The sequence below is a fragment of the Pongo pygmaeus genome, chromosome 3, assembly GCF_028885625.2.
Source record: "Pongo pygmaeus isolate AG05252 chromosome 3, NHGRI_mPonPyg2-v2.0_pri, whole genome shotgun sequence".
NCBI classification, from domain to species: domain Eukaryota; kingdom Metazoa; phylum Chordata; class Mammalia; order Primates; family Hominidae; genus Pongo; species Pongo pygmaeus.
In genome coordinates, this window is record NC_072376.2 from 95,530,837 (window position 1) to 95,549,782 (window position 18,946).

Below are 18,946 nucleotides of genomic sequence, written 5' to 3' on the forward strand. Positions count from 1 at the left end.
AAAGGATAGTTTCTCAACAAATGGAATTGGGAAAACCGGATATCCACGTGCAAAAGAATGAAATTGGACTCTTGAATGTACAAAAATTAACTGAAAATGTATTAAAGACCTAAATGTAAGACCTGAAGCTATAAAACTCTTAGGAGAAAATATAGGAGGAAATCTTCATGACATTGGATTTGGCAATGATGTCTAGCGTATGACACAAAAGCACAGGTGACAAAAGCAAAAATAGACAAGTGGGACTGCAAAAACTTCTGCGCAGGAAAGGAAACAATCAACAGAGTGGAAAGGCAACCTGCAGAATGGGAGCAAATATCTGTAAACCATAGATCTGATAATGAGTTAATATCCAGAATATATAAAGAACTCCTACAACTCAACCACATAAAAATAAATAATTCGATTAAAAAATAGGCAGGCTGGGTACAGTGGCTCATGCCTGTAATCCCAGCACTTTGGGAGGTGGAGGCAGGCGGATCACCTGAGGTCAGGAGTTTGAGACCAGCCTGACCAACATGGAGAAACCCCGTCTCTACTAACAATACAAAATTAGCTGGGCATGGTGGTGCATATCTGTAATCCTAGCTACTCAGGAGGCTGAGGCAGGAGAATTGCTTGAACTCAGGAGGCGGAGGTTGCAGTGAGCTGAGATTGTGCCATTGCACTCCAGCCTGGGCAACAAGAGTGAAACTCCATCTCAAAAAAAAAAAAAAAAAAAAATTAATTGCAGCTTTTGCCATTTTTTTTTTTTAAATATGGAAACCACAATTACTTTTGCAGCAATCTAATAAAGTAGTCAAACTCCTAGAAACAGAAAGTGAATGGTGGTTAACAGGGGCTGGGGGAGAGGGGAATAGGAAGTTGTTTAATAAGCGTTTCTGTATGGGAAGATTAAAAGTTCTGGAGATAGATCGTGGTGCTGATAGCACAACATGTGAATGTACTTACTGCCACTGAATGGTGCACTTAAAAATGGTTAAGGTGGGTCCTGGGCAGGGTGGCCCACTCCAAGGCCTGGGTGCAGTGGGAGGGTCCTGACGTGGTGTCACTAGAGGCCCTCCCTGCCCCTTTCTCCCCCTGAAAGGCGTGCGTCCCCTCTCTGTACCTCGCTGGAAGCCCAGCCACCGGCGCAGCACGTGTCCCTGGCATACCAGGCTCACATGCATGTTAGTGAGCCACAAGATGCAGAGACGGAGAAGAAAGCCTTTGCCTACCAATAGCTGCCTGCTAGGCACCAGGGGATGGGCTGATTTGCTCTAGAATGAATCCACATCAGGAATAGCAGTTACAATTGAGGCCGCCACCTGATTAAGTTTACAGTAATCTCTCATTCTCCAGATCTGCCTGTCTTCTGCAGAGGCCAAATAGGCTGAGTGAAGACACCTTGAGATGGTGGACCCCTGCCAGCCGGGAAGAGGACCCTCACCTGACCATGCTGATGCTCTGATTGCAGACTTCCAACCTCCAGAACTGTGAGAAAATAAATATTCGTTGCTTAAACCACACACAAAATGGGCTAAGATGGTGAATTTTATGTATATTTTCCCACAGATACACACATACACACAAGATATACTTGAACAACACCCCCAGGGATCCTGATTAATCTGGGGCTTGGGAAAATGCATTTCAAACATGTGACTGAGGTGATTTTGATAGGGGTAACAAGAAATGAAAGAAACAGGAAGATGAACTGTTACCCATAATGTGAGAAACCTATGAGGAAGCTGAACCACCCTGTGGGGTTCTGTCACTGGGAGTGACTTCCTGGTGTCCTGCTGAGCTACTCATTTTTCACTGTTTTTGTTATTGAGGTTGAACTGCTCGAATGAAAGGTGCGATACTGGGCTCTGGGTGGGGAGAGCAAAATCTGTTAATCTCAGGGGAGATGATCAAATACAAGAAGTGCAGAGGTGAAGATCTCAAAGGGACCTTGGTAACTTCTAGCAGCTCAACTCTCCACTTCCTCCTCTGTGCAGTGGGAAAATGAAGCCCAGTTTATGTGTTGTTGTTATAGAGACCAAATGAGATAAAAGGTGTGAAAGTGTTTTTTACTTTTTAATCAATTACTCCGTTTACTCGTAGGGTGAGTGCTTAAATATGGGCTCCATAAAGGGTCAGGGCAAAAGTTCTCAACCCCGAGTACATATTAACATTACTTGAGGAGCTTTGAAAAATACCCAGATTGACCTCCTCCCCTCCAAGATTCTCAGTCCACTGGTCTGGGGAGGGCACCGAGTTTGGGCATTTTGTTAAAATCTCTCAGGTTTTTCTACTGGCAGCCAGGCTTGAGCACTACCCCTCTTATTAGTGGTGAATTCTAAGTGGTAAAACAGGAAAGGCTTAATCAAGAAGGACTTGTTTGAGCTAGACCTTATGTAAGATTTGAGGAATAATATTTTGGGACTAGGTAATATATATACACACTATAAAATTCAGAAGTCTAAAAGGATTTATCATGAAAAGTGTATCTTCTCTGTCCTTCTCTCTGGAGGGGAGGCAGCAACTCTGACCAGCTCTCTTTATTTTTATTTTTTTGAGATAGGGCCTCACTCTGTCACCCAGGACCCAGGCTAGAGTGCAGTAGTGTGATCATAGCTCACTGTAGCCTCGACCTCCCAGGCTCAAGTGATCCTCCTGCCTCAGTCACCCAAGTAGACGGGACTATGGGTGCACACCACCACGCCTGGATAATTAAAAAAACATTTTTTTTTTTGTAGAGATGGGGTCTTCCTATGTTACCAAGGTTGGTCTCAAACTCCTGGGCACAATTGATCCTCCAGTCTCAGCCTCCCAAAGTTCTGGGATGACAGGCCTGAGCCACTGTGGGCGGCCTTGACCAGCTCTCGTTTATAATACTGGAGATACTCTTTACAGTTGCTATTAAGGATCTTGTCAGATTGGTCAGGGGAAAGGAGAGGAAAAGAGCAGGTGTCATTTTCTGTTCCACAACCTTTCACTAGGCACAGAATATCATTTGGATAGGTATAACTTGATTGAGGAAATCCATTTAAGAAAAAAACAGAAAGTTGATTTTCAGAATAGGGCTTTCTTTCCCTCCTCCTCCTCCTCCTTGTTTTCAGTTTCTTTCTTTCTTCCTGTCACAGTAAATTCTGAGCAGCTTGATTTTTTAAAATTAAACTTTTTATTTTGAGGTAATTGTAGATTCACATGCAGTTGGTAAGAAATAGTACTAAGAGATCCCATGTACATTTTGCTTAATTTTAATTCATTTTCATTCCAGTACTAATCAAGATATTTCAGATCAAACTCTCTAGTACTGTTTTGAAAAACTACAACCCGGAATTGACAGTGAGGTTGCAAGAGAGGGCGGGGCTGTGGAGGAACAACGTGTTTTCGGTCTTCTCTCATTGTTTCTGGGAAATCACAACTAACATGCAATGTGCCCATGGCACAGTCCCAGCTGGGGACTAATTAAGTCTCTCTGGCAACAGATGCTGTCCCCTCGTTTATATTAATAATGTCCTCCTTTGTGTGCTGGACATGCCAGGGCAAAGGAGGCCAGCTGGGGGAGAGGCTCTCTACCAAAGTGGAACCAGCAGTTTCTACCTGTGTCCTGACTCCAAGTCAGAGTGCAGAGAAAACACTGCACTCGCCCATTCCAGATCCCGCCTTCCTGGTCTCCAGACTCAGGGAAACTAACAGATGGAGGCAGCAAGCCATTCCTGACTCTCAGGTGTCTACTCTGACTCTGAATGGTTACTGGATTCCTGGATAGCACAAGCCCTCTGTCAAACGTGATTCACAAACACAGATCACATGATAACAGAGTAACTGCGGTCCTTCTCTGCCTCTTCCTTTTTGTACTGCATTGGCAGGAAGGAACACCTGGTCAGAAGCAGGTGGCTGGAAGAAAGGGGTTTTAATCTTTTTCCAGTCCAACTCATCTTCCACAGAAGTCACCTGCATACTGTGTAACAGGTGGCCAATGCATTGAAAATGCAAATCACAATGACTGAAATTTTATGGGTAAGAAGGTTGCTGGATTATGCATTTCCCCGCTATGGACATTTTGGCCCAGTATTTGGTTCTTATGCTTATGTCGTTTGTGTTAATATAATACATCTGGATATAATAATACTTGGTTTTTTTTGTTGTGTGTTTTTTTCTTGTTTTGTTTTTTGTTTGTTTGTTTGTTTTTGTTTGAGACAGAGTGTTGCTCTGTCACCCAGGCTGGAGTGCAGTGGCATGATCTTGGGTCACTGCAACCTCTGCCTCCTGGGTCCAAGCAATTTTCCTGCCTCAGTCTCCTGAGTAGCTGGGATTACAGGCACACACCACCACGCCCAGCTAATTTTTGTATTTTTAGTAGACAGGGTTTCATCATGTTGGCCAGGCTGGTCTCCAACTCCTGACCTCAAGTTACCTGCCCGCCTTGGCCTCCCAAAGTGCTGGGATTACAGGTGTGAGCTATCACACCTGGCCTATGCGGTGCTTTTGGTAAGGGATTTGGTACCATCACATTGGGCTTCATCACGTTTGTTAAGATATTTAAAATATACAGCGGAAGAAAGAGTAGAACCCAACCACTAATAAACATGATCCCAGGCTTCTATAATCATGTGAAGTAGAACACTATGCATACATATGAAATTTAGGCACGCTCTTTGCTAAACTGATAATAACTACCATTTGTTAATATATTCTGGGCAGAATGTTAATGTTTTGCATGACTTCATTTAACCCTTACAACAAGTCTATGATACATGCTGTTATTATGTCCATTTTATTGCTGGAGCAACCGATGCCTGCAAAGGTGAAGTTATTGCTCAACATCCATGTGGCTGGTGGGTGAGGCAGGGTTTGGACCCAAATCTGTCTGGCACTGAAGCAGGGACTCTTTGTCTGTGTTATATATACAGCTAGTGAAGCCTTTGGACCTCTTCTCAGAATACTATTTTCAAATGCAAAAAATAAAATACATAGTACAAAGAACAGCAATTCTCTGTCACCCAGGCTGGCATGCAGTGGTATGATCTCGGCTCACTGCAACCTCCACCTCCCAGGTTCAAGTGATTCTTCTGCTTCAGCCTCCCGAGTAGCTGGGACTACATGCATGTGCCACCATGCCTGGCTCATTTTTGTATTTTTGGTAGAGAAGGGGTTTCTCCATGTTGGGCAGGCTGGTCTCAAACTCGTGGCCTGAAGTGATCCACCTGCCTCGGCCTCCCAAAGTGCTGGGATTACAGGCGTGAGCCACCACACCTGGCCTTGAAATACCGAAGTATGGTTTTCAACTGTGGTAGGCAGCCTCGAAGGTGGTCCCCACTCATGGTATTTATTCCTTCATGTAATCTCCTCCCTTTGAGTTGGGGCTGGACCTAGTGACTCACTTCTGATGAACAGAGTATGAGAGAAATGATGGTATGCCACTTCTGAGATTAGGTTCCAGAGAGATTGTGGCTTCTTGAATGCTTTCTCTCGCTCTCTCTTGAGTTGCTCCCACTTGAAGAAGCCAGCTGCCATGTCCTAAGGCAGCTGTAAGGTGGAGAGGTCCACGTGTCTAAGACCTGAGGCCTTCCAACAACCACGTGAGGGAGCTTGGAAGCAGACCCCCACTTTGTGCAGCCTTAGAGAACTGAGGCCCTGGCTGACACTTTGTTACAGCCACGTGACACAACTGGACCCAAAACCACCTGGCTAAGCTGCACCTGCCTTCCAAACCCACAGATAATAAATGTTTGCTGTTTCTAATCACTTATGAAGTAATTTGCTATGCAGCAATAAATAATGTCAACCTATTAAAATCAAATAAATTTGGGATATATATGTGGTCTTAGTGAGAAGGCATGTCTGAAATATAGGCAAATTAAAGTTAGATTTTTATATTTTAAGACATATTGGCATGAAGGCTATTGTTCCTTGGCTTGAACAAGAAGATTAGAAAGTGCAACAAACTTTGTCAAGTGTAATAACCACATTTTCTAGTTTCTGTATTTGATATTTGACATCTGGGGCCTTGTGACCCTAGAGAGACTGCCATTCCCAGGGCTAGTCAATACCTAGAGATAATAAATGCTTCACCCACCTGGGAGCGTGCGTTTCATATGCAAACCAGCTAGTCCAGAGCCCATACCCAAATCACCTTTTTTTTTGAGACAGGGTCTCACTCTGTTGCCTAGGCTGGAGTGCAGTGGAGTGATTTAAGTTCACTGCACGCCTGGCTAATTTCTGTATTTTTAGTAGAGACGGGGTATTGCCATGTTGCCCAGGCTGGTCTTGAACTCCTGGAGCTCAACTGATCTGCCTGCCCCGGCCTCCCAAAGTGCTGGGATTACAGGTGTGCACCACTGTGCCTGGCTTCAATCACCTCCTTTATTGTTTTCTTACACGCTAGGCCACTGTCTGCCTGGCCTAATCACCCCAGGGCCTGGTACCTGGCCCCTGACAACTAGAGACACTCCCTCCACCCCAGAGCCCACTGAAATTATTCAAGCCAGCCAATGTGAGGCCTGCTTACCCTGCTGCCCACTCTGTTCCTTCTCGAGGAGACCACAAAAGGCTCTTGCCCATGTATTCCCCTGTCTCTGCCTCCTGACTGACCCCAGTGTTCTACATGTCACATCCCTCAGCCTCCATGGCATGGTGCATCCCCTTCTCTTGAGATCTGTGAATATAACCAACTGTCTTGTCAATGGCAGTCATCTCCTGATCTGTTGGCCTTGCCATACCTAAATAATATGAAAACCTACATTTTAAAACAACAACGCAATATGCATGTCATCGTAGACATTATCTACTTTATTTTTTGTTTTGATAATTACAAGTGTTAAAAATCTTGTTTCACAAAGATATTTTGTTGCAAATGAAATGACAGCTTTCATATCTGATTTTTCAAGGCTTCTCTCAAGGAACACCAGAATTATCTAAGACTTTTAAAGTTCGACTCCAATTTTCTTTTTTTTTTTTTTTGAAACAGAGTCTTGCTCTGTCTCCCAGACTGGTGTGCCGTGGTACGATCTCGGCTCACTGCAACCTCCGCCTCCAGGGTTCAAGAAATTCTCCTATCTCAGCCTCCTGAATACCTGGGATTATAGGCACGTGCCACCATGCTTGGCTAATGTTTGTATTTTTAGTAGAGATGGGGTTTCACCATGTTGGCCAGGCTAGTCTCGAACCAATACAACTTATATTAAAAAGGATATGACTGTGAATTCATGGTTCAGCTTTGATGCCATTATGACAGAAATAGTTGTTGAAAGAGTTTTAAGTGTCTCTAGATGTACTTAGCTTTCTCTTCTTAAATAAATGGATAGAGAACTTTGTAGACATGGAATTACAGAGAAACAATGTATATCTCTAAATGAGCAATATAGAACACGGGAGAAATAGGCTGATAATTGTTCAATAGCATTGATTATAAGAAGACTGTATACCTATCAAGGGTCCAAAAACTTCAATACTTTTGAAGTAGTAGTGAGTGAAATGATATTTCAAGGCATGTCTAACAATTGAATTGTCTCTGAAAATATCTGTGATTTCTACTAGTGGAAAGTCATGAGTTTTGTTAAAACTACCGAGGTTTCTTGCCTACACTCATAATTAAGCAAAATGCTAAATTTTATTTTAAGGTTAGTGAAAACAAAGATATATTACTCCCCCATCCAAGGTTCTGGATCCAGTTTGGAGCACTGTTCTAGAGCTTATTCTCAGCCACTGCCATACTCCCTTTTCCACGGTCAGGAACAAAGGCGGCCGCGAACTCTGAGTTTAGATCTCATTGTTAGAAGTACCTGAGCATGGTAACCCCCAAGGTAGTAGACCACAAGTCTATTCCCAACAAAGGATTACAATTAAGGGAAATGTAGGTATGCTCCCAAACTTGTGGCTTTTCTAATGGTTTCAGTGCACGCCAGAGAGTGATCATGCCAGGATGGACCTGAGCTGTTGCCAGCTAGGGGAAGATGCCTGGCAGTGGTGTCAGGACACGCCTGGCCCAGAGACCCACTAAGACCAGCAGAAACCTTGAGCACTGAAGAGATGATTTCTCCCTTCTTCCCCAGGTATGTAATTAAAAATTAAAACTACAGCAAATCATAAAATAAGTATAAGGTGGTCAGACAAATGCCTAGGCTGACAAATTTTATGCTTTGAGGGAATGTTTAATTATCTCACAAAAAAATAATTTTTGGATCCTTCTGCTTTATTACTGGTGTTAAAAATTAAAATGGAGACCAGGCTTGAAGAATTCCTGAGCAAACAAAGCCAGTTAAGCCACGGAGGCAATGCTGACCATGCTTGATTTGAAAACGTAAGTGAAACTTAGCTTGGGGTTATTTCTTTTGTAAATGTCTACGTTAAAGTAAAATGAAACTTAAGTTCAGCCAGTCAGAAGCCACCATCTAATTTGTAGGTAACTAACTAGGAAATTTCCAGTAGGAAAGACCAAATAAGACAGCTGTATAACTGTAACCAATCAAATATTTCTTTCCTTCGCTTTATGCTATGGTTTGAATGTGTTTCCCCAAGAACATTTGTAGGAAACTTAACCCCCAAAGCAACAATGTCAAGAGGTAGGACCTTTGGGAGGTGATTAGACTAGGAGGGCTCCACCTTAATGAATGGATTAATGCTTGAGGTTGCAAGTTGGCTTGCTAGCCCTTCCACCCTCTGCCATGGGGTGATGCAGCAAGAAGGCCCTCGCCAGATGCTGGCACCTTGATATTGGATTTCCTAGTCTCCAGAACTGTGAGAAATAAATTTCTTTACTCTATAAATTAATTACTCAGTCTGTGGTATTCTGTGAAGCGACACAAAACTAAGACACTTTACCTTCATGTGCACCCTATAAAAGACTTCCTCTTGCATCCCCTTGGCAGAACCCAAACCAGCTTTGATTTGGTGTTTCCTGATTCACAAATCACTGCTCAAATAAACTCTTTAAAATTTTATTGTGCCTTAGTTTACCTTTAACACTGGTCAAGTGCATACTTTGTCTGACTGTTGGGTAATTCTGCACTGGTTGAAGTATTGTTAAGTAAGGGAAATACATTTTCATCTTGGAGCCCAATTAAGCTCCCTTCCCAAAGGGGCAGATGACCCCAACGATGGCAACTTGCTGTAATGTGTGTTCCTGGACTGGCGATCTGTTGGGTTGCAAGGACAGGGAAGGTTGATAAAAGAAAAGCATACATTACAGCAAGGTGTGATTCCTGGGTAACAGAGACAACAGGCTGCCTGCATTGCCTAGTGAGTATTGAAGGGAGAAAACTTTGTAAAAAAAATCAACTAATAAATGATACTTAAGTCAAACATTGAACAAATTGCATTAAAAAGGACTAAGAACAATCTGCAAATAATAGTAAGGACTAGGAACCAAGAAAGCCATCTGAGTGCATTTGACATGAGTCCAGAATAGCTTGACAAACGTGCCCCTGAAAAGTGGCAAACAGGAGTTTCAGCAGAATTGGAGTAGCTTACATGGGAACAGGGGTGATTCCTTTAGATACTCTAGAAGAAGAGTTCCCACCAGTTCCTCAGGGACAAAATACAGATACATACTCTAAAGCCAGCACTTCTCACACTTTCCTATGACCATCCTCTTAAGGACAGAAAAGTAGAAAAGGACTTCTGGGAGGTTAGGGAAATAGTCCAAAGCAGCCTATTTTAAACTCCCTAAGCTCAAATTTTCTTTGAATTTGCATGTTTCATTTAAAAAATATGTGTGGATTTTACATTTTACTCCATTAATATATCTGCAATTGTCTCAGCATGAAAGTGTTTTTACATTGTGTTAATATCACCACATAAAATAATTCCTGTAAGTTCTGATCTGTCCTGTGCACTTTGCCTAACTCAGCCTTCTACAGCATATCTCTGGGGATATATTTACCCACATTTGAGCAACAGCACCTTGAATTATGTATAATAAAATGAAGATGTTAACATTTACAAAGTCTCAATAAATTCTTTTGCTATTTTTGTAAAGAAAACTAAAGAACTTTTCCAAGATCTATCTATGTATCATCTATCTTTCTCTTTCCCGATGGTGACAAAGAATCACTCCACAGATTGTTCACTAATTGCAAAAAGAAAAGAACTGTTACCATAGAGAGACCTGGCACTCACCATCTTAACCAAGTGCTCAAACAGTGTCCTTAACACCTAATGGAGCATTCCTATCTTATGGGGAAAAAAACAGGGGAACTAAAGAGATATAATAACAAAATGCAAATGTATGATGGGACACTGCTCTGGAAAAACACACCTATAAAAGACATTTATGGGATTTGTGAAATTTGAATATAAACTGTAAATTAGAGGATATTATCAAATTACTATTAATTTTTAGATATAAAAAGGGTATTGTTTATGTACGAGACTGTCTATATTTCTAGGAGGAGATTAATGTATTAATATTTAAAGGTGGAGGAGATTAATGTATTAATATTTAAAGGCGAAGTGTCTTTTTTTTTTTTTTGAGATGAGTCTCGCTCCATCGCCCGGGCTGGAGTGCAGTGGTGTGATCTTGGCTCACTGCAACCTCTACCTCCCAGGTTCAAGCGATTCTCCTGCCTCAGCCTCCCAAGTAGCTGGGACTACAGGCATGTGCCACTACGCCCAGCTAATTTTTGTATTTTCAGTAGAGACAGGGTTTCACCATGTGGGTTGGCCAGGATGGTCTCGATTTCTTGACCTCGTGATCCGCCTGCCTCGGCCTCCCAAAGTGCTGGGATTAAAGGCGTGAGCCACCACGCTTGGCAAGTGTCATGATTTCTACAACGTACTTTCAAAAGGCTCAGCCAAACATAGACAGACACATAGACATACACATACAAACACACACACACACACACAGAGACAGAGAGAGAGAAAGAGAAAGCAAATATGGTAAAATGTTAATAACCATTGAACCTGAGCAAAGGATATATGGGTCTATTGTATTTTCTTTCAGCCTTTATTAGAATAAAAGGTTTGAAAGAAATAAATTCAATATCTAAAAGAGTTTTGTGATTCTACCAGGAAAGAAGGATATAGAAAAACTGCAAAATTCCATCTAACTCATGGTCTTCAGAGCTAGATAAAAGACACTATATTAAAGACTTGCAGAAATATGGACGCTGACCAAGCAGACTGGATGGGGATGTGGTCCTCCGTAATGAGGCAAAAGTAAGAAATAGAGATGTAGACTGTGTGGACTCTAAGGGCTACAGGACCACCCCATGAGAATCACTCTAAGGAGGGCTCTGTATGTTCCATCAAGGTCACCAGCAACATTCAGTCATCCTCCTGGCAAGGCATTGTCCTGGAAAGGCATCTCTCAAATTGTTGGGTTGGTACAATTGTCTCCCTGGTGAATGTTATGGGCTGAATTGTGTCTCCCCCTCTAAATTTATATGCTGGAGCCCAAACTCCGAGTATCTCAGAATGGGACTTATTTGGAGATAGGTCCTTTATTTATTTTTTATTTATTTTTATTTATTTTGAGACGGAGTCTTGCTCTGTTGACCAGGCTGGAGTGCGGTAGCACAATCTTGGCTCACTGCAACCTCTGCCTCCCGGGTTCAAGTGGTCCTCCCACCTCAGCCTCCCAAGTAGCTGGGAGTACAGGTGCATGCCACCATGCCTGGCTATTTTTGTATTTTTAGTAGTAGATATGGGGTTTTACTATGTTGGCCAGGCTGGTCTCGAACTTCTAACCTCAGGTGATCTGCCCACCTCAGCCTCCCAAAGTGCTGAAGTTTCAGGTGTGAGCCATCATGCCTGGCCTGGAGATAGGGCCTTTAAAGAGGTGACTGAATTAAAATTAGGCCATTAATGTGGGTCCTAATCCAATCTGACTGGTGTCCTTATAATAAGAAATTTGGGGTGGGGGTGGTGACTCATGTCTGTAATCCCAACACTTTGGGAGGCTGAGGTAGGAGGATTGCTTGACGGCAGGAGTTTGAGACCTGTCTGGGCAACATATCGAGACCCCCATCTCTATAAAAAATACACAAATTAGCTGGGCATGGTAGTGTACACCTGAGGAACCTGAGCGGGAAGAATTGGTTGAGGCCTGGAGGTTGGGGCTGCAGTAAGCCATGATTGCACCACTGCACTCCAGCCTGGGCAGCAGAGCAAGGCCCCAACTCAAAAAAATAAAAATAAAAATAAATAAAAAATTTTAAAAAAGAGGAAATTTGGACAGAAAAATAGGCATTAAGGATGTACATACACGGAAGAAAGACCATTTGGGGACGCAGTGAGAAGACTGGTCTCTGCAAGCCAAGAAGAGAAGCCTCAGAAGAAACCAAACCTACTGACTCCTTGGACTTTCTAGCCTCCAGAACTATGAGAAAATAAATTTCTGTTGCTTAAGCCACCCAGTTTGTGGTATTTTGTTATAGCAGTTCTTGCAAACTAATACGGTGGGTAATCATATTTCAACCTTGGGAAGATTTAGATTTGGGAGTAGAAATGTTTAAGAGTATATTATCTACAGTATTAATATTTTTGTATTAATGTGTACGTTACTTACTTAAGTAGTTGTAATGTTTAAGAGAATTTGGTCTGTTGAAACTAGAGATCAGTCTTGTGTTTCCTAAACACCAAAGGGAGTGACTTACATTCTAAGTCAGATTCTTACTAAGATCTCTTAAGAACTTAAAAATCACCATATTTATGTGTTTGATCTACTAGATTTGTATGCATTATTTAGGTTCCCAGGAAAGTTTTGACATTAAATTGAATAATTATTGATATTAAGAAAATAAATTATGTTAAATTTATAAATGCACCTTAAGAGGTTTTAAGGAGTTTATCTAATAGCATTTGTTAATGGAACCAAACAATATTTAGGCCCTTCAAGTGGTTTTAAAATTTGCTATATTTCTGAAAGAACAATAAGAATTCTAAGTTGAACTTAAATCTTAGGGTAAACGAAGTTTTTTTTTTTTTTGAGATGGAGTCTCGCTTGCTCTGTCACCCAGGCTGGGGTGCAGTGGGGTGATCTTGGCTCACTGCAACCTCCGCCTCCCAGGTTCAAGCGATTCTCCTGCCTCAGCCTCCTGAGTAGCTGGGATTACAGGCGTGTGCCACCATGCCCAGCTAATTTTTGTATTTTTAGTAGAGACGGGGTTTCACCATGTTGGCCAAGCTGGTCTCGAACTCCTGACCTTGTGATCCGCCCGCCTTAGCCTCCCAAAATACTGGAATTACAGGCATGAGCCACCATGCCTGGTGGTAAGCGAAGTTTTTAAGTTGTAACTTTAGTAAATTAAATATTAATTTTTAAAGCTAAGTAACCTCTGAATAACCTTTTTCAATGCATAAAAGCCAACCTCAAGGGCATCAAAAGAGTCATCCACATTTATATTTGAACTCTGTAACTTTTGAATAATGTGCAAAGCATGTCCTCTGGGATCTGAGGGACCAGGTGTAATGGGGTTAAGTTGAATTCAAAGCTTGAACATGTAGCCTTCTTGTTTTCTGTAACTATTCTCTTCTTGTCCAGAAAGCCCCGTTTCCTCTGATGGGGAGATAGGGTGATGAAGTGAAGATAGATCACCGAACATAAACTTTCCAAGTAAAGGTAGCCAGAGTCTACTTTGGGGTTAACCTAATCTCTTTTGGGGAAATGCTCATTGTTTTAGGCATTTTCTTCTCTCCTCTTCCCTTAGCCAAGATGGCCTCTGGGAGAGGGAAAGTTTATGCACTCACGTGGCATTAGTGGGGTTGTGGCTTGTTCACAGTGGGCTTTCGTTTGGCCCAGTGGGCACTTGCTGGGCTCTGGTTGCAGTGTTTTGTCCCACTGAAACCAGGTCATTGGTCTCTGATGTCATCGCCTCCTCTTGACCTCCAGTGGCATTGTTGCATTGCCTCGGAGCTCTGCAGGCTGACTAGGCCTTTTGAACTTTCCAGTTTTATCCAAAGCACACAGGAGGCCCCTACAAAAGAACACTTCCCGGGAAACCTTTGTCTCAGGAAATCTTTCCAGGGTATGCCTCTGAACTACTCTCTGTCCTGTCCTCTACTCCAGACTTTTCCCTTGTGATTAAGTTCTTGTCTCCTTGGACTAGGTCCTTTGTATCAGACAGAAAGCTGCCCTTATGTGGGTGGGGGCATAAGTCTCTCTTTGGTTCCACCCTATAACCCTGGACCAGCCCTTCTTATTCTCAAGCAGAGAGACCCTAGCCTGAACCTGTACCCCATCCCCATAATTTGAGTAGTTGAAGCAAAAATGAACCCGTACCCCATCCCCATAATTTCAGCAGGTGAAGCAAAAATGATCAAATCTGGCCAGGCATGGTGGCTCATCCCCGTAATCCCAGCACTTTGGGGGGCTGAGGTGGGAGAACTGCTTGAGCCCAGGAGTCTGAGACCAGCCTAGGCAACATAGTGAGACCTTGTTTCCACAAACAAAACAAACAACTCAATCTGTGAATGCCAAGATTGCTTAAGAATTCACAAATAGCATTTGAAAAAGATGTAGTAAGAATTGTTAGGAACATAAAAGTTATAGGATATTAATTCCTTTAAAATAAAAATGCAAAGTTTCTTCCTAATTAACTTTTTTCTAACACTTAGGTTTGAGATAATTAGAAGAAAAGTTTACATATAGATTAGCATCACTATTAGCCAAATAGTGCCTTTATAAAAATTACAGAGAGGCATTTTTCTCTGGTGGTGGGGTGGGGTGTGGCATACAGTGCTAAGCAGGACTCACAGCTTGGCAAGGCAAGAGGAGAACAGACTGGATTTCGGTCCCTACTCACCCGTCAGGTGGTTGCTTTTTGGTAATAAACATCCTGCCCAATCATACAAAGTGGCCTGATATAGATGATATTTATTAACTATATGACCTTGGGCAAACATCTCAGTCCTTAGAACTTTAGATGCCTCATATAACAAGTGAGAGGGGCTGACCTCTGAGGTCCTTTTTATCTACAAATACTATGCTCCCACGGCATCAGTAATTTTTTTTTTTTTTTTTTTTTTTTTTTTTTTTAACTAAATGAGAGTCTTCACAGAAAGTAGAGGAAGTAAGTACCAAATGCTGGCCACAAGAAGGAACTAGTCTGAAAAGTAGAAGTGACAGAAACGCACGGGCAAAAGTGATCAGGTTATTCTAGAGTTCATGATAGGGACAGTTGGACATCATTAGATATATATCCGAGACTTTGGTAAGACACATCTAAAAATTTTTCCTAAATAATAAGATTCCCTGGACAGAGACTCCCAAAGGGAAGATGACAAGTGTTTGGGAGAAGTGCTGCAAAATGAAATCTCTATCTTCCAAACAGGATGATGTGTAACAGAAGAAAAGGGGAGAGTTATTTAAAGAGAGACATACTTGGCCAGGCGTACTGGTTCAAGGCACTTTGGGAGGCCAAGACAGGTGGATCACTTGAGGCCAGGAGTTCGAGACCAGTCTGGCCAATATGGTGAAACCCCATCTCTACAAAAACTGAAAAAAAAAAAAATAGCTGGATGCTAATACTCTGAGATGGCAGATTTTTGGAACTGTGGATGTAAAGCCTATAGACCTTAACATTAGTGTGTTCAGTCCCATGACATTTCATTAGCTTATGGCTTCTGCTCCAGAAACTCCCACCATTTCCCCATTGATAAGGGAGAGGAAGGGGGCAGTAAGAGATTTAAAAATAGTTGTGAAACTACCAAGGTCTGTTTTTGAGGGTTGGTTTTCTAACCAACCTTTGTCTAGTCTAGTCTAACCTTTGACTACAGACATCATATAAGGAACATGGTTGCCTCAGATCCAGAAGATATCAGGAAGGGCTGATTTGTTCCACACTATTTGACCAAACTGATTGCAACAGGATGTGGACATGTTTTGCTATGAGTGTGTCCTAAAACATTGGAAAGAAACCCCACATCCTGTCACCCTCCCTGAGGGCAAGGACACTTAGAGTGGAGAAATCTGAGGTTTAGCCTGTGCTGGGGATGATGACTGATACAACAAAGGATATAGGACTTCACCTAATGGATTTCAAAGATTGCTGATGTAAGATACACCAAGAACAAATGTTGGTGTCCCGGTAGTAGAGCAGGGTACCCCTTGTGAGACCTGTCTTTGATCTTGGAAACACAAATCTTACATCATATTTTTGACTGTGAAGGCAAAAGAAATCTTCAGTGATGAGGTCTGGAAATTCTGAATATTCTATGCAAAGTATTAGAATTTCACAAGAGAGGACTTTGCTCAGAAGAGAAAAATGAACAGGCACCAAGTGGTAATTCACAGAAGTGTCATTCCCATGCTCTTAACTCTCAAGTGTGTTTTGAGATCAGGAAACATAGAGTCCTTATTCTCACTGTGTCCCCTGATTTGAAGACTGATTAATTAAGATGTCATTCATGACATGGTGAGCCATCTTGAGATATTTGAATATCCTGCCACCATGGGAACCCAGACTTACCTCTGGACTAATTATTGGGAGGGGACTGTGGGAAAGAATAATGACTGGGAAATAGAAATCTTTAAGATGCTCTTGAGCAGAACAAATTTCTCCTCCAATAAAGATGTCCATGTGTTTGTATTTGGCATGGATAATACCATATATTCTGTAACCCCAATTCTTTAGTATTAGCTCTTTGTGAAAACCTTCTCAGAAACAAGGTGATTTCACTAGATTGTGTTTGGGGGCTATAATTTTATGATCCTATGAAAGATTGTCCCCTACTTTGTTTGCCACTTCTGCCAATAAGACCTCTATGTCCTGTCTGCTCTCTTGTTCCCCCAAATAAACCTTAGATTTCTGTACCATTAACTATCTGCCCAGCATAAAAACCTTTAAGAAAGAAAGCTTCCTCTTAACCTTCATCCAAAAAAAAAAAAAAAAAAAAAAACCACACACAAACAAAAGAAAATCTGAACTAGGAATAGAGAGCTTTGGGACCTCTTAAGTACAATGACTAATAAAATATAAACATACTTGCTGTCTCCAGGGGATTTATAATTAAAATCATAATGTATATTGACATTGTTTATCAGGTTAAAGGCTATATTAATTGGCAGGAATAGAATACTCTTTTCTTTTTTTCAAAATTATAAGTACTGAAAAATTTGACCAATCTCTATGTTCTACTTACTACTTCTAATGAAGACCTGACAATACTACATTAATTTAATAGTAATTTTAAACATTGGATATGTTGATTTGTAATTATCAGGAGAGATTGAGATCAAGCATTTATGTTGGTATATACATTACTAGAAATGATACAAAAATAGGGCTTTAATAAAATGAAGAAACTATTTTTTTATTTATATGCACCTAACACAAACTGAGATCAGTATGTGCAACCTATGTCTCTGCCAAATTTATCCTCCTTCCAGCCCTACCTTGGAGAGGGGTAATCATCTAAAATTAAACTATTTGCAGACAATTTTTCTTGGAAATGTAATGCTAACAGAGGCAATTATTTTTCTTTAGGCTATAGAAAAACAAATTTTTATTTATTTATTTTTTATTTAAAAAAATAATAGAGTGGCAGGGTCTTGCTGTGTTGCCCAGGGTGGGCTTGAATTCCTGGGCTCAAGTGATCCTCCCACTTTGGTCTCCCAAAGTGCTGAGATTACAGGCATTACTGGCCCAGAAAAACAAATTCTGAAGAAGTATGATAAGACAAATTCCTTGCCAGCAACTCAATTTTAGAAAATATAGTTTTTAATCTCAGGTAGCTTGGGATGGCAGAAACAAACTGTCTTACTGTCTATTCTTGAAATATACACTAAGAAACCTATATTCATAAGAAGAACTCTTTTAAAACGGATAACATTTCATAAAAACTTTATTATTGACTTACATTTAACATATGAGCTGTAGTATTCTTCTAGAATTTTATATTCGTTTTTATTTTCTTGAGTTTTTTTGTTTTTGTTTTGTTTTGATTTAGTTTTTGATTTTTGGTTTGTTTGTTGTTTTTTGTTTTTTGGAGACAGGGTCTCACTCACTCTGTCACCCAGGCTGGAGTGCAGTGGCATGATCTCGGCTCACTGTACCCTCGATCTCCCGGGCACAAGCAATACTCAGCCTCTTGAGTAGCTGGGACTACAGGCACATGCCCCCATTCCGAGCTAATTTTTGTATTTTTAGTAAAGATAGGATTTTGCCATGTTGCCCAGGCTGGTCTCAAATTTCTGAGCTCAAACAGTCCTCCTGCCTTGGCCTCCCAAAATACTGGGATTCCAGGCATAAACCACCACACCCAGCCTATTTTTTATTTTCTTGAGTATTAAAGGCATTCCACAACTGTTGAAGTCAACTAGTTTAAGTCTAATTAAGACCTGATTAAAGTTAAATATTCACCAAAATAAAAACAATTATTATTACCAAAATAACATCAATCTTTAAAAACCATTCCAAAAAATTAAAGTATCCACATAGCATCCCTGCAGGGACTATATTCAGCATGAGAGATGAAGTAGGGAATGTCAGGCCTCTGAGCCTAAGCTAAGCCATCATATCCCTAGTGACCTGTACGTATACATCCAGATGGCCGGTTCCTGCCTTAACCGGTGATATTCCACCACAAAAGAAGTGAAAATGGCCTGTTCCTGCCTTAACTGATGACATTACCTTGTGAAATTCCTTCTCCTGGCTCATCCTGGCTCAAAAGCTCCCCCGCTGAGCACCTTGTGACCCCCACCCCTGCCCGCCAGAGAACAACCCCCCTTTTTCCTTTACCTACCCAAATCCTATAAAACGGCCCCACCCCTATCTCCCTTCCCTGACTCTCTTTTCAGACTCAGCCCGCCTTCACCCAGGTGAAATAAACAGCCTTGTTGCTCACACAAAGCCTGTTTGGTGGTCTCTTCACACGGACGTGCGTGAAAGGGAATTTGTCACAGAACATTCAGCAGACAAACTTAAAGACAGAATTTTAAACTAGCTTTCAGAACCTAGGCTCAGAGGCAGTACTCAAGTGAGGTCCTGCTGCAGATGACAACTGCAAAAGAAAATGAACATTGATTTTC